The sequence below is a fragment of the Hylobates moloch genome, unplaced genomic scaffold (genome assembly GCF_009828535.3).
Source record: "Hylobates moloch isolate HMO894 unplaced genomic scaffold, HMol_V3 SCAFFOLD_4, whole genome shotgun sequence".
Taxonomy (NCBI): Eukaryota; Metazoa; Chordata; class Mammalia; order Primates; family Hylobatidae; genus Hylobates; species Hylobates moloch.
Genome location: NW_026652279.1, coordinates 104,117,384 through 104,131,644, shown reverse-complemented (window position 1 = coordinate 104,131,644; position 14,261 = coordinate 104,117,384). Strand labels below are relative to the sequence as shown.

The window sequence follows — 14,261 nt, the reverse complement described above, 5'->3', positions numbered from 1 at the left end:
CCCCCCATCCCAGCCACTTTCACGGCTGGCATGGAGCATCTGCAGCTTTTCCAGGCATGCAATGCAAGCTGTCAGTGGATCTACCATTCTGGGATCTGGAGGATGGTGGCCCTCTTCTCACAGCTCCACTAGATAGTGCTCCACCCAGTGAGGACTCAAAAGCAAGTTAGTCCTCAAAAGCAAGTTAGTCCTCAAAAGCAAGTTAGTGTGCAGGCTTCAACCCCACATTTCCCTTCCACACTGCAGTAGCAGAGGTTCTCCATTAGGGCTCCACCCCTGCAGCACACCTTTGCCTGGACATCCAGGCACTTCCATACATCCTCTGAAATCTAGGCAGAGTTTCCCAAACCTTAATTCTTGTCTTTCTGTGCACCCACAGGACCAACACCACATGGAAGCTGCCAAGGCTTGGGGCTTGCACCTTCTGAAGCAATGGCCTGAGTTGTACCTTGGCCCCTTTTAGCCATGCCTGGGTGGCTGGCACCAAGCTCCAAGGCTGCACACAGCAGAAGGGCACTGGGCCCAGCCTACGAAACCATTTTTTACTCCTAGGCTTCTAGGCCTGTGATGGGAGGGGCTGCCATGAAGGTCTCTGACATGCCCTGGAGACATTTTCCCCATTGTCTTGGTGATTAACATTTGGCTCCTCATTGCTTATGCAAATTTCTGCAGCTGGCTTGAATTTTCCCCAGAAAATGGGTTTTTTCTTTTCTATTACATCATCAGCCTGAAAATTATTCAAACTTTTATGCTCTGCTTCTCTTTTAAACATAAGTTCCAATTTCAAACCATCTCTTTGTGAATGCATAAAACTGAATGATTCCAGAATAATCCAGCTCACATCTTGAAGGCTTTGCTGCTTAGAAATTTCTTCCACCAGATACCTTAAATCATCTCTCTCAAGTTCAAAGTTCCACAGATCTCTAGGGCAGGGGCAAAATGTCACCAGTCTCTTTGATAAAGCATAGCAAGAATGACCTTTGCTCCAGTTCCCAAGAAGTTTCTGATCTCCATCTGAGACCACTTCAGCCTGAACATCATTGTCGACATCATTATCAGCATTTTAGTCAAAACCATTCAGCAAGTATCTAGGAAGTTCCAAACTTTCCCACATCTTCTTGTCTTCTTCTGAGCCCTCCAAACTGTTCCAATCTCTGCCCATTTCTCAGTTTCAAAGTCACATCCACATTTTCAGGTATCTTTATAGCAGTAACCTACTCTACCAGTAGCAATTAACTGTACTAGTCCATTCTCACACTGCTATAAAGATACTACCCAAGACTTGGTAACTTATAAAGAAAAGAGGTTTAATTGACTCACAGTTCCACATGGCTGGGGAGACCTCAGGAAACTTACAATAATGCTAGAAGGGGAAGAGGCACATCTTACATGGCAGCAGACGAGAGGGGGGTAGTGAAGAGGGAAAAGCTTCTTATAAAACCATCAGATCTTGTGAGAACTTGCTCACTATCACAGAAACAGCATGGGAGAAATAACCCTCATGATCACGTCCCACCAGGTCTCTCCCTTGACATGTGGGGATTACAATTCAAGATGAGATTTGGGTGGAGACACAAAGCCAAACCATATCAGCAGGTATCATTCTTTCATTTCTATGTTTAGAACTCTCTTAAGGGTCTCTTGTGATCAATTAGTTGTAAACACCAGTGTACTCGAACCAGCCATTAAGGATCTCTTGTAAGCCTGGTCTAGTGGTAACAAATTCCCTTAGTGCTTGCTTGTCTGCAAAAGATTTTATTTCCCCTTTGTTTATGAAGCTTAGTTTGGCAGGGTATAAAAATTCTGGATGGAATTTCTTTCCATAAAGAATTTTAAAATAAGTTTTCAGTCTCTCCTGGCTTGTAAGTTTTCTGCAGAGAAGACTGCTCTTAGACTGATGGGGTTCCCTTTGTATGAGATCTGACCTTTTCCTGTAGCTGCTTTTACAATTTTTTCTTTATTGGACATTCTGGTGACCATATGCCTTGGTGATACTCATTTTGTATAATATCTCACAGGTGTTCTCTGGATTTTTCATATTTGGATGTCTACCTTTCTATCGAGATTAAGAACGTTTTATTGAATTATTCCCTCAAATATGTTTTCCATGTTGTTTGCTTTTTCTCCTTCTCTCTTGGGAATATCAATAATTCATAGATTTGGTTGCTTTACATAATCCCATATTTCTTGAAGACTTTGTCCATTTCCTTAAATTCTTTTTTCTTTATTTTTGTCCAACTGGATTAATTCAAAAGACCAGTCTTTACGCTCAACATCAGAGTTTAAATACAAAAGGAGCTCTTTCTGCATAGCTTGCTGTTCCTCAAACCCTGTTTCTTAAGGCTTAAAAAAAACTTTGTATTTTCATTTCTTATTTGCTATCAACCTATCCTCAGACATCCTGACTTTCCACCCCTTCTATGTGTGACATTGGAGTTACATCATTACCTTTGTTTTCTGAATCCCCACATGTGAACTCCAGTCTCTGTGAGTTTTTAGTTCTGTGAGTACTTGACCTGATCTAGCTATACTTGGTATTTCCGTCATGCTCTTTATTCTTTCTGTGACCCATTTCACACAAACATCCACCAAAGTTAGGCACTCTCCAATTTGCATTTGATAAGACATGACAGAGCCACATCAGAACCTATCATTATAATTTGCTACTGCCTTAGGCTTAGTGAGCAGTGTCCATGTTGCTGAACTCCACCATCTGCAGAGTCCTTAGATGCCTCCAGAGAGAGGTTCTCTGGGTCTTCTCAATCTCTGCTCCTTCTTACAGGGGAGCTCCCAAGGCAAATTGTGGAAGTAGACCAAGTCCACCCTTGGCCCATTTAGGAAACTCCTGTCTGCTTAAGCCTATTACTGCTTCTCTAGACAGCTCCATATTTTATAGTTCTTCTTTCTTAAAATTCACCATTCCTATATTCCAGTCCTGCATAGTCTTTACTGGACTAATCCATGCTGATGTGTGAATGACAGGGTATATGTTACCCTACTCAGGTAAGACAACTGTACTTTAACAAAAACTTTCTGGAGATAGTGTTGTAACCCAAAGGAAATCCTCTTAAAAAGCTCTATTCCAACTCTAAGAAGTCTGCTAGAGGATAGGCATTTGTGGCAAATACAGCTTGCAGTGCTTCTGAAATTATAGGATGTAACCAGCTCTTTATTCTGCCTGAACATAATGCCAGTCCTCATGGCATATGAATCCTTGTAAGAAGTGTCACCAGATGCAAAGTAGTGGAAAATGGAGAAGTGTTAATCTTATGCATATTAGCTTGAAGGGGAAGACAATCATTAAGTATCCAATTTATTTTGCTGCTTCTTCCTGGGAGGGAAGAAAAGGAATTAACATTTATTGAAACTCAACTGTGGGCTAGTTATTATGCTGGAAACTTGATATTCACCATCTCATTAGTTCTAAGAATAGCTATCATTTGTTAAGTGCTTGCTTTGTGCCATATTCTAGACTAAGAGCTTTAAATATATTACTTGTTTGAATCCTACTAACAATCCTATAAAATAAGTATTATTAACTTTCATTTTACTAGGCAGAAACAAGGCTAGAGAAGTTAACTTGCGTAGTACTATGCAACTAATCAGTTGCAGAGTAGGAGTCAGACTTTGATCTAACTTCAAAACCTGTGTCCTTAACACAGTCCTCTAAGATAGCTATAATAATCCCATTCTTCAGATGAGGAAACTGAGACTCAAAAAAGTTAAGTAATTTGCTCTTTGTCACAGAGCCAATTGGTGATGAACCCAGTTTCCTCAAATTCGGGTCTACCTTAGTATAAAGCCCTTATGTTCCCACTTGTTGACCCTTGGCAGGAATTGAAGAGATGCCCTCCTCTCAAAGACCTTTATTTCAGCAGATGGGTCATTCCAGGATAAATAATGTGGGTGAATATCAGAAAATATGTACAAAATGCACAAGGACCACTCCTCAAGATAAAAGTTGACCTAAATGTCTGGGGTTTAAACTTTGTCAATAATACTATGCTGACCTTCAAATGTCTTTCTCTAAATTTCACCATCACCACACTTCAATGTATGATGAGGAGGGGCTTGGTTATTGAGAGAAGGCTCCAGTCATATTTGCTATATATACATAATTGCTTATATTGCTTAATCCAATGAAATAACGAATACCAGGAGTGCACAGGGTGGAAAATAGGGTACAGCCAATGTTGAAATGAAGTTCAAAGCAATGACTAAAGGTGTTAACATAAAATTATTCTGGAAGAAGAGATCTGTTGGGGTGGAAGGGATGTGGACAACTGTGAAAAGAACTATGGCTGAGAGGTGGTGGTGGCAAAGACAGACAGAAACAGGTCAGAAAGATAAACAGGCTTCAAGCCATTCTGTGTCAGGAAAAAAACCAACAAGGCCTTTACATCTTTCCCCAGAGCTGTCCTTGGGTAATTTCTAGCTCATGAATTCTCCCTGAAGGCACCCAGGTGGCCTTGGCCTGCACTTCTTTGAGGCTGATTTTGTGACTTCACTTCCCAATTATAACCTATGCTGGGAGCACATAGGATCTGGCAGACCCACTGTGAATTCAAGGCAGACATTCATGTAGATGACTGCATAAGGTGAAGTGTGTTGACTAGGGGAAAGAGCACTGATTTGGGAACTAGCATACTAGGTTTTAATCTCATCTCTACCACTGAAAGTTTTCTAACTTCTCAGTGCCTCAGTTTCCCTAAGGTTGGAGGAATAAGTGCAAATTATTGTAAGAAGTGTCACATGAAACCATTTAGGACAATGCCTGGCACATGGCAGATATTCTTTCACCTTGCATAGGTCTTTTTAATATAAGAAGGTATAAATCCTACCTACCTTGAACTTAAAACAAATTTTTCCCTTCCTCCCATAGGTTTTAGGTGAAAATTATAGTCCTCTTCAGAATCCATATCAAATTATTTTTAATATTTTTATTATACCAAATTTTAAACCTTTAATCATGGGCATGATTCTTTGGAAATATCTAAAAATCATTTAGCACCAAGCCTGGTGAATAAACTAGATAATATGTTTTTTTTCATTAACAAGGAAAGAAGGGAGAGAAGAAAGGAGGAAGACAGAAAATTGCCCAAAGTACTGATTTTCTTGGGTGACTCAAACTGACAAAATGTTAGTCCAAAAAGAAGTTTCTAAAAATGGCAGCAATTTGGAATAAGAACCTACTTTGAAAGGAACAAGAAGATAACATTCATTTGGATATGAATGTCCTTTTGAACTTGACAAAAAAAAAGTATGCAGTCACACCTTGTAAGCCTCTGAAAACAGGAAAGAGGGAAGGGATCAGATGATGCAAAATCTCTTATTCATCCTGTCTCAGATTCTACTGGGTTGGCTATATCCTCCTTGTTGGCTATGTGTATATAGTACCTCTATAAGGAAAAATAGACTGTAACATATTTACTCCTATTGTTTTCTTTGGTTTTACAAGCTTTCCTGGGAAATAGCACAGAAATAACCAGTCTGAAAATGGAAGTTAAAGGAAGCAGATTCTAATACTGATTGTATATGTGATGTCGGGTGTTACTTGTCCTCTCTGAACCCCAGTTTCCTCCTTTCTTCATCTGTAAAAGGGCAGAATTCATTTTAGATCTGATTGGATTAATACAGTATTTTGCTCCTGCCACACTCCGTTCTTCTCAGGGAAGCAACATGATTCTCACGTGTAGATGCAGAGGTGGATTTACCAGGAAGTCATAAAGCATGAGTTTCAGGGCCACTCATCTGCGCAAACTATTCCCGGGCCCTGGAGGTGATGATGTGTTCACAGGGTCATATATTTTTGTAAAATTTGCCAATGTAGGTACCTTTGTGTGTTTTTTAAAATTATTTCTTTCTTTATTATTATTATTATTATTATTATTATTGAGACAGGATCTCTCTCTCTCACCCAGGCTGGAGTGTAGTGGCCTGATCACAGCTCACTGCAGCCTTTAACTCCTGGGCTCAAGCCATCCTTCTGCCTCAGCTTCCCAAGTAGCTGGGACTACAGGTGTGCTCTACCATACCTGGTTAAATTTTTTTACTTTTTGTTTTTGTAGAGATAAGGTCTTTCTATGTTTCCCAGGCTGGTCTCAAACTCTTGGCCTCAAGGGATCCTCCCTCCTTGGCTTCCTAAAGTTCTGGGATTACAGGCATAAGCCACCATGCCTGGCCTGTATTCTTTTTCTTAAAGAGGGTTTCCAACATTGCTTAAGGCTCAAGCTCCACAAAACCTGGATCTGCCCATATACAGAAGATATGTTTCTTCCAAACCCACCATAAAATTTAGACTTCATGGAAAATAGACAAAACCATCAAGTGATCAAATAAGAAAAGTCCAGAAGCTAGCTTTAAAAGCAAGCACTTTCAAGTTCCTCTACCTCTCATCTCCTCTTTGACTTATTCTGTTTTTTTGTTTTGTTTTGTTTTGTTTTGTTTAAGAACAAGAAGTGGAGATTTTAAACGGTAAAATGGCTGACCCAAATTCACAACCTAGATTGAAGTCATAAAATGCACTCCTGATAATAGTTCTCTGCTCCAGTACCAGGGGCAACAAAAACTCTGAAAGCATGTGATGATCTACTTCACTAACTGCACAAATCACAAACTGCAGAGCAAAACCAGTGAAACTGGATATACAGCCAGTTGCCATTCCTTGAAGGCCAGTTGTCACATTCACCTCATGTTTTTCTACATCATATAAAATAGAATATCCAAGAGCTGTTTTTCAGGCACAGTGGAGATTATTTCTACTCTCAATTACAGTGACTAAAATAGTAAGAAGTGCACTGGGAAGAGAGAATGGGCTGGCATTTATTTAATTAGTTTTCAAGACAGAGTCAGTCTTCATAAAAATGAGTTGGGGGTGTGTGTGCTTAGGGTTCCTCCCAGTTGCTGCATGCTCCTACAGCCTGCCTTCCTCACAGACGTCTGTGGCTTGCCATCTTCACAGCCCCTGCCTCTGGCTTGCTTTGGGGGTACAACCAGTAGTATGTGTTCTCCTGCTGCAGCCTCACAGGCCATCTCCAGGTTCTTGGAGCTTGAACCAGTTCCCTGGACTGTCTGGGTACCCACACCTCACCAAGCTGCACGGAGTCTCAGCTCCTCTCCACAGGGGGGCATCAACCCTGGTGTATTCTATTCCCGCAGGGAAAACATAGTCACCACGAGATTACTAAACACAAATCTGACTTCAGCTGCAAGGAAGCCAGAAGAATTGTCCTTGGGGGGTAAACTACACACACACACACATATTTATTCAAGTTGTTGGGAATGTGAGCTACGATGTGATGTTTCACAAGCCACTTATGCAATGGTCAGCCTACTTCCTGAAATTGATTCTGCTCGTGGTGCCAGTAGGAGAAATATATCACGGAATTTTTTTAAACAAACAATAAGTATGCATGTATTAAACTCTACATTCCTTTGTCCATGAAATTCTTTCCTTCCCTATCTTGTTCACTGCTGTGCTTCTAGTTCTTTGCTCTGCCTCTACCCATAACCAACATTGTCCTCTGGAGACATCAGTTGTCAAACTCTCTTAACATTCATTCATAAAAATGTCTATTGAGTGCCTACCTTGTATCAACACTGTGTTTTGCTCTTGGGGAATGAAAATTAAGAAGAAATGGCTCCTGTCCTTATGGACTATACAGTCCAGTCAGAACGATGAAGTAAAAGAAGCCACAGTGCACTGCAGTTAAGTATTGAGATCAGGTTTACTCTAGGATGTCTATATCTGAATCCATTCAAATGCTTTCAGGGGATGCCTGGAAGAGATGTTCAGTGGAGTCTCACACACACTCCCTAGATGTGACCAAAGAAGCTCTGCAGTGATCCAAATATTTCATTTGGAGAAAACATTCTAGTGTTTTCAACACATATAATGAATATCTAGTGCTTTGGTTTTCTATTGCTGCCACAATAAGTTACCACAAACCTGGCAGCTTAAAACAACACTCATTTATTATTTCACAGTTTTATAGGTCAGATGTCCAGCAGACTTGGCTGGGATTCTGCTTAGGATCTCACAAGTCCAAACTCAGGGTGTCAGAGCTCTTCACGGGAGGTTCTAAGGGAGAATACACTCTCTGGTCCATTCATGTTGTCAACAGAATTCATTTCCTTCTCATGGTTCCCATGTTTCCCCTCTGTCTTGAAGCCAGTAATGGTGGATTTAGCACTTCTCATGCTTCACAGCCCTCTGACTTCCCCTGTACCTTCCTCTTATGATTTCAAGGGCTCATATGATTATACCTGGCCCACCTGGATAATCCAGGATAATTGCCCTACTTTAAAGCTTTTTAGGAATAATTCATTGATACATAATATCTCACAAGTCTATTTCTCTTCCTTAGGAAATATTTCATTTCCCCCATATTTTGTCTGTAGAATTTTTGTCCCAGTCCTAAATAGGAAGTTGGCTGTTAACCCTAACACAATGAAAAACCAAATTCTGTGGAAGTTCAGTCATGAGAAAGAAGTCCGTGAGAGAGATTAACAAGTTCTAAATTCTACACCTCATACCTGTTAGAATGTCTGTTATTTAAAAAGAAAGAAAAAAAGAATAACTGTTGGTAAGGATGTGGAGGAACTGGAACCAGTGTTGGTAGGACTGTAAAATGGTGCAATTGCTATGGAAAATAGTGTGGTAATTCCTCAAAAATTAAAAATAGAACTACTATATGATCCAGCAATCCCATTTCTGGGTATATATCCAAAAGCATTGAAAGCAGGGTCTCGACATGTTCATAGCAGCATTATTCCTACAATAGCCAAAAGGTAGAAGCAACCCAAGTGCTCATCAAAGGATGAATGGATAAACAAAATGTTCTATATACATACAATGGAATATGATTCAGCCTTAAAAAGGGAGGAAATCCTGTCACTTGCTACAACATGGATGAACCTTGAAGACATGCTAAATGAAATCATCTAGTCACAAAAAGACATATACTATATGATTCCACTCATATGAGGTACCTAGAGTAGTCAAATTCATAGAAACAGAAAGTAGAACGGTGGTTACCAAGGGGCTGAGAAGAGGAAAACTGGAGTTGTTATTTAAAGGGTATAGAGTTTCAATTCCGCAAGATGGAAAAGTTCTGGAGATCTATTTCACAACAATGTGAATATACTTAACACTACTGAACTGTATGCTATAAATGGCTACATGGCAAATTTTATATAAGTATTAATATCATATTTTTTAAAGCAGAATATACCAACACCAAGAGTGAACCCTAATTTAAACTATGGACTTTGGGTGATAATGATTTCTCAGTTTAGGTTAGTTGGTTGTAACAAATGCACCATTCTGGTACAGGATGTTGCTAGTTTGGGAGGCTGTGCTTGTGTAGGGGCAGAAGGTATGGGAATTCTCTATACTTTCTGATCAATTTTGCTGTGAACCTAAAACTTCTCTAAAGAATAAATCTAGTTAAAAAATAGTTCTGCATTTTAGACTATGCAAACATTGTAAACATCCAATAATACCTTCAGAAAAACTTGCTCATGCCATGGGTGAGGACATCAGTGGATGGCCTCAAAGACAACATCAGTGTGTGGTAACACAAGCCATAACCTATGGTCAATTCTTGCTCCTTTGGGAGTCACTCCTTTGGAAGAAGCAGAACTCCTTCTTTCTTCTTCTGCAACATAAGGGAACACATTAAGTGACCACTAAGGCCAATTTGACCAGTACATAACTTTATGAGACTATGATTGTAGGTTCCATACGTAATTTTTGTTGAGTGAAAGGTTGTAAAATAGATGACTTAACTTAGGATTTATGTTTGTGATTCATGATTATGTAATACTTCCCAGATTCCCCATTTAGAGATATAACAACAATGACTGTGTCCATGAATTCACACCTAACTATAATTTGAATTTTCATATGCAAGACGTAAAAGCAATTAAGCTGTCCTTCCTTAAAAAAAATATACAGCCACAAAACAAAGCTCAACAAATTTTAAAAGATCAATATTATAGAAACTATCTTTTTCTAAAACTGGTAAAAATAAACTAGAAATCAATAGCAGAAGGAAAACTGGAAATACACAAATAAGTGGAAATTTAAAAACACCATCTTAAATAACCAACAGGTCAAAGAAGAAGTCATAAGAGAAATTAGAAAATATCTTGAGACAAATAAAAATAAAGCTTATGAGATGTAGGAAAAGCAGTGCTAAGAGGAGAGTTTATAGCTATAAACATACAATTAAAAGAAGAAGAAAGATCTCAAATTAAAAACCTAACTTTACACGTCAAGGAACCCAAAAAAGAAAACAAACTAAACCTAATGCTAGCAGAAGGGAGAAAATAAAGATTAGAGCAGAGACAAATGAAATAGATAATAGGAACACAATAGAAAACTACATAAAACTAAGAGTTAGTTCTTTGAAAATATCAAAAATTGACAGTCCCTTCAACAAAAGGTATTGGGAAAACTAGATATCCTCATGCAAAAGAATGAAATTGAACTCTTATCTTACACCATGTTCAAAAATTAACCTGGGCTAATGACCCAAAGGTAAGAACCCAAACTTACAAAACTGTTAGAAGAAAAAGGGGGAAAGCTTTATGATATTGAATTTGGCAATGATTTCTTAGAAATGACACAAAATAGGCAACAGATGCAAAATAGGTAAATGAGACTATTTCAAACTCAAAAACTGTTGTTCATCAATAGACACAATCAGCAGAGCGAAAAGACAACCTATGGAATGGGAAAAATATTTACAAATTATATGTCTGATAAGGGGTTGGTGTCCAAAATATACAAAGAATTCCTACAACTTAACAACAACAAATCAAACAACTTGATTTTTAAATGGGTACAGGACTTGAATAGACATTTCTGCGAAGAAGATAGATAAGTGGCCAAGAAGCATATGAAAAGATGTTCAACATCACTTATCATTAAAGAAATGCACTTCAAAACCACAATGAAATATCATTTCACACCTATTAGGATGGATACTATCAACAACTCAGAAAGTAACAAGTGCTGACAAGAATGTAAAAAAAAAAATGGAACTCTTGCATACTGTTGGTAGAATTGCAAATGGTGCAGCTGCAATGGAAAACAGTATGGCAATTACTCCAAAAATTAAAAATAGAACTATTATATGATCCAGTAAGCCCACTTCTGGGTATGCATCCTAAATAATGGAAAGGAGGGTCTCAAAGAGATATTTGCACACCCATGTTTATAGCAGCATTATCCACAATAGTTAAGAAGTGGAAGCAACCCAAGTGTCCATGGACAGATGAATGGATTAATAAAATGTGTATATCCACATAATGAAATATTATTCAGCCTTAAAAAGGAAGGAAACCCTGTCACATGCTACAACATGGATGAATCTTGAGAACATTATGCTAAGTGAAATAAGTCAGTTACAAAATGACAAATACTGTGTGATTCTACTTACGTTAGGTATCTAAAGTAGTCAAATTCATAGCTATAAAACATATAATGAAAGTTACTAGGGAATGGGGATAGGAGACAAATGAGAATTGTTTTTTAATGGGTATGGTTTTAGTTCTGCAAGAAGAAAAAATCCTGGAGATCTGATTCACAACAATGTGAATATACTTAACACTACTGAACTGTACACTTAACACTAGAAAGTTACGACATGTGCTTTTTCCACAATAAAAAAATACTTACAGTTCATATTTTTCATTCCAACTGGATACAACCACATGGTTTTCATCTCTATCTCCAAATATATAGATATTCATTATGATTTGGTGGGTGAGACCTGTAAAAGAGGTGACAAGAGTTAACGCTACACTTAGGAATGGCCTCAAGAGCAGTAGAGCACCCTGGGCAACAGAGAGTACCAGATTACAACTCAAACTCATTGTCTCCAGCCCCACCAAGTCATGGCACGGGCCACAAAGCCAGTTCATTCTATCAATGGGCAAATCTCCTACTTCATTATGTCAGGGTTGGATTCTGTTCCTGTCTTCATGAGACTCATAATTTCTCTTCAAGTTTTTGTGTTCTCTCTGCTATTTTCTCTTCCAACTTGTTTTTCCTAGCTGTTGATGTTTCTATTCTCAAACTCTTCCAGAAACACATTCTCCACCCCCCTGAATGTTGAATGAATATTGGTTCTCCCTAAAGGATACCCCTTCTAGTGGGAATCCTCTAGAGAGATGCTGAAATTTTCTCAACAGTGGGCCTATAATATTGGTTGAATGAGTGAATGAATGAACAAATGAATGAATAAGAGCCAGTCCATCAGTGTGGCTCTGCAATATTTTGTGGCCCCTGATAAGCCATATCTCCCACCATTCTCAGAAGTTAAAGTCTTAATCACTTCTCACCATTCCTTTATCTTCCTTTATTTGTTCCTTCCCTTCGATATGTAGACATGTCCAAGTCTCTCATCTTAAAAAAAGTTTTCCTGGGCCGGGCGCAGTGGCTCACGCTTGTAATCCCAGCACTTTGGGAGGCCGAGGCGGGCGGATCACGAGGTCAGGAGATCGAGACCACGGTGAAACCCCGTCTCTATTAAAAATACAAAAAATTAGCCGGGCGTGGTGGCGGGCGCCTGTAGTCCCAGCTACTCGGAGAGGCTGAGGCAGGAGAATGGCGTGAACCCGGGAGGCGGAGCTTGCAGTGAGCCGAGATCGCGCCACTGCACTCCAGCCTGGGCGACAGAGCAAGACTCCGTCTCAAAAAAAAAAAAAAAAAAAAAAAAAAGTTTTCCTGGCCAGGCACAGTGGCTCATGCCTGTAATTCCAGCACTTTGTGAGGCCGAGGCGGGCAGATCACTTGAGGTCAGGAGTTCGAGACCAGCCTGGCCAACATGGTGAAACTCCGTCTCTACTAAAAATACAAAAATTAGCTGGGTGTGATGGCACGTGCCTATAATCCCAGCTACTGGGAAGGCTGAGGCAGGAGAATCGCTTGAACTGGGGAGGTGGAGGTTGCAGTGAGCCAAGATTCTGCCGTTGCACTCCAGTCTGGGCAAAGAAGTGAGACTCTGTCTCAAAAAAAAAAGTTTTCCTTCAAACCCTACATCCTCTCTATCTTCCACTTTCTTGCCTTCTTTTCAGGCTTTCTTTAAAATTGTGTCAGGACAATTTTAAAGCACAATTTTAAAGTAGAGTTATCTCTACTTTCACATTTCCTATTCTGTTATTTTTGAAAAATCTACTATGACAAAATTTATACATACAGACAAGCATACAGAATAATAACACTCCACGTACATATCACACATTTTTAAATCTTAAATTTTATATTGGCTTCAACTCTTACTTTTTAAGAAATACAACATTTCAGGTGCAATCAAAGTTCCTGTATATACCACCATAATCTTACTTTCCCCTTTTCTCCAGCAATAATTGCACCCCGATTTTAATATCTATCAGTCTAATGAAAGTTGCTGTATATTACTAATACCAACATGTATATTCATATACAATTCATATTTATAAATTTTTGAAACTTTTTGTAAATAATATTCCTCTGTCTGAATATATTTCATTTATTAATTATTCAAAATATATGTATTGCCTCCTTACTATATGTCAGGCACAACTTTGGGATCTTAGAATATATTAGTGAAACACAATCAAGACCCTCACCCTTCTGGACCTTATTTTTTTTATGGAATTAGATCATCACAAACAATGAGTGTATTAGTCTGTTTTCACACTGCTATAAAGAACTACCTGAGACTATATAATTTTTTGATTCACAGTTATGCATGGCTGGGGAGGCCTCAGGAAACTTACAGTCATGGCAGAAGGCAAAAGGAAAGCAAGGATGTCTCACATGGCAGCAGGAGACAGAGTGTGAAGATGGGGTGCCACACACATTTTTTTTTTTTTTAGACGGAGTCTTGCTCTGTCACCTAGGCTGGAGTGCAATGGCGAGATCTTGGCTCACTGCAACCTCAACCTCCCGGGTTCAAGCAATTCTTGTGCCTCAGCCTCCCCAGTGGCTGGGATTACAGGTGTGCACCATCACGCCTGGTTAATTTTTGTATTTTTAGTAGAGACAGGGTTTCACCATGTTGCCCAGGCTGGTCTTGAACTCCTGACCTCAGGTGAGCCATCTGCTTCAGCCTCCCAAAGTGCTGGGATTACAAGTGTGAGCCACCGTGCCTGGCCATGTTAGAAAGTGATAAATACTATACAAAAGGTCATGAAAGCAGGTAAGGTGGGTTGGTAGTATCAGTTGTGGAGGAGGTGGCAATTTTAAATAGAGTGGTCAAGGCAGGCCT

The 14,261-nt window shown here is 39.3% G+C and overlaps 1 protein-coding gene across 2 annotated transcripts in view; it reads right to left on the bottom strand.

Moving 5' to 3' along the window:
• TNFSF11 (TNF superfamily member 11) overlaps window positions 1-14,261 on the bottom strand; it is a 195,338-nt gene that overhangs the window by 155,831 nt on the left and 25,246 nt on the right. For both annotated transcript variants that reach the window (XM_032150784.2, XM_032150786.2), the window contains exon 2: window positions 11,687-11,780. The gene's annotated coding sequence lies outside the window, so the exon portion shown is untranslated. The remainder of the gene's footprint in view (window positions 1-11,686; window positions 11,781-14,261) is intronic.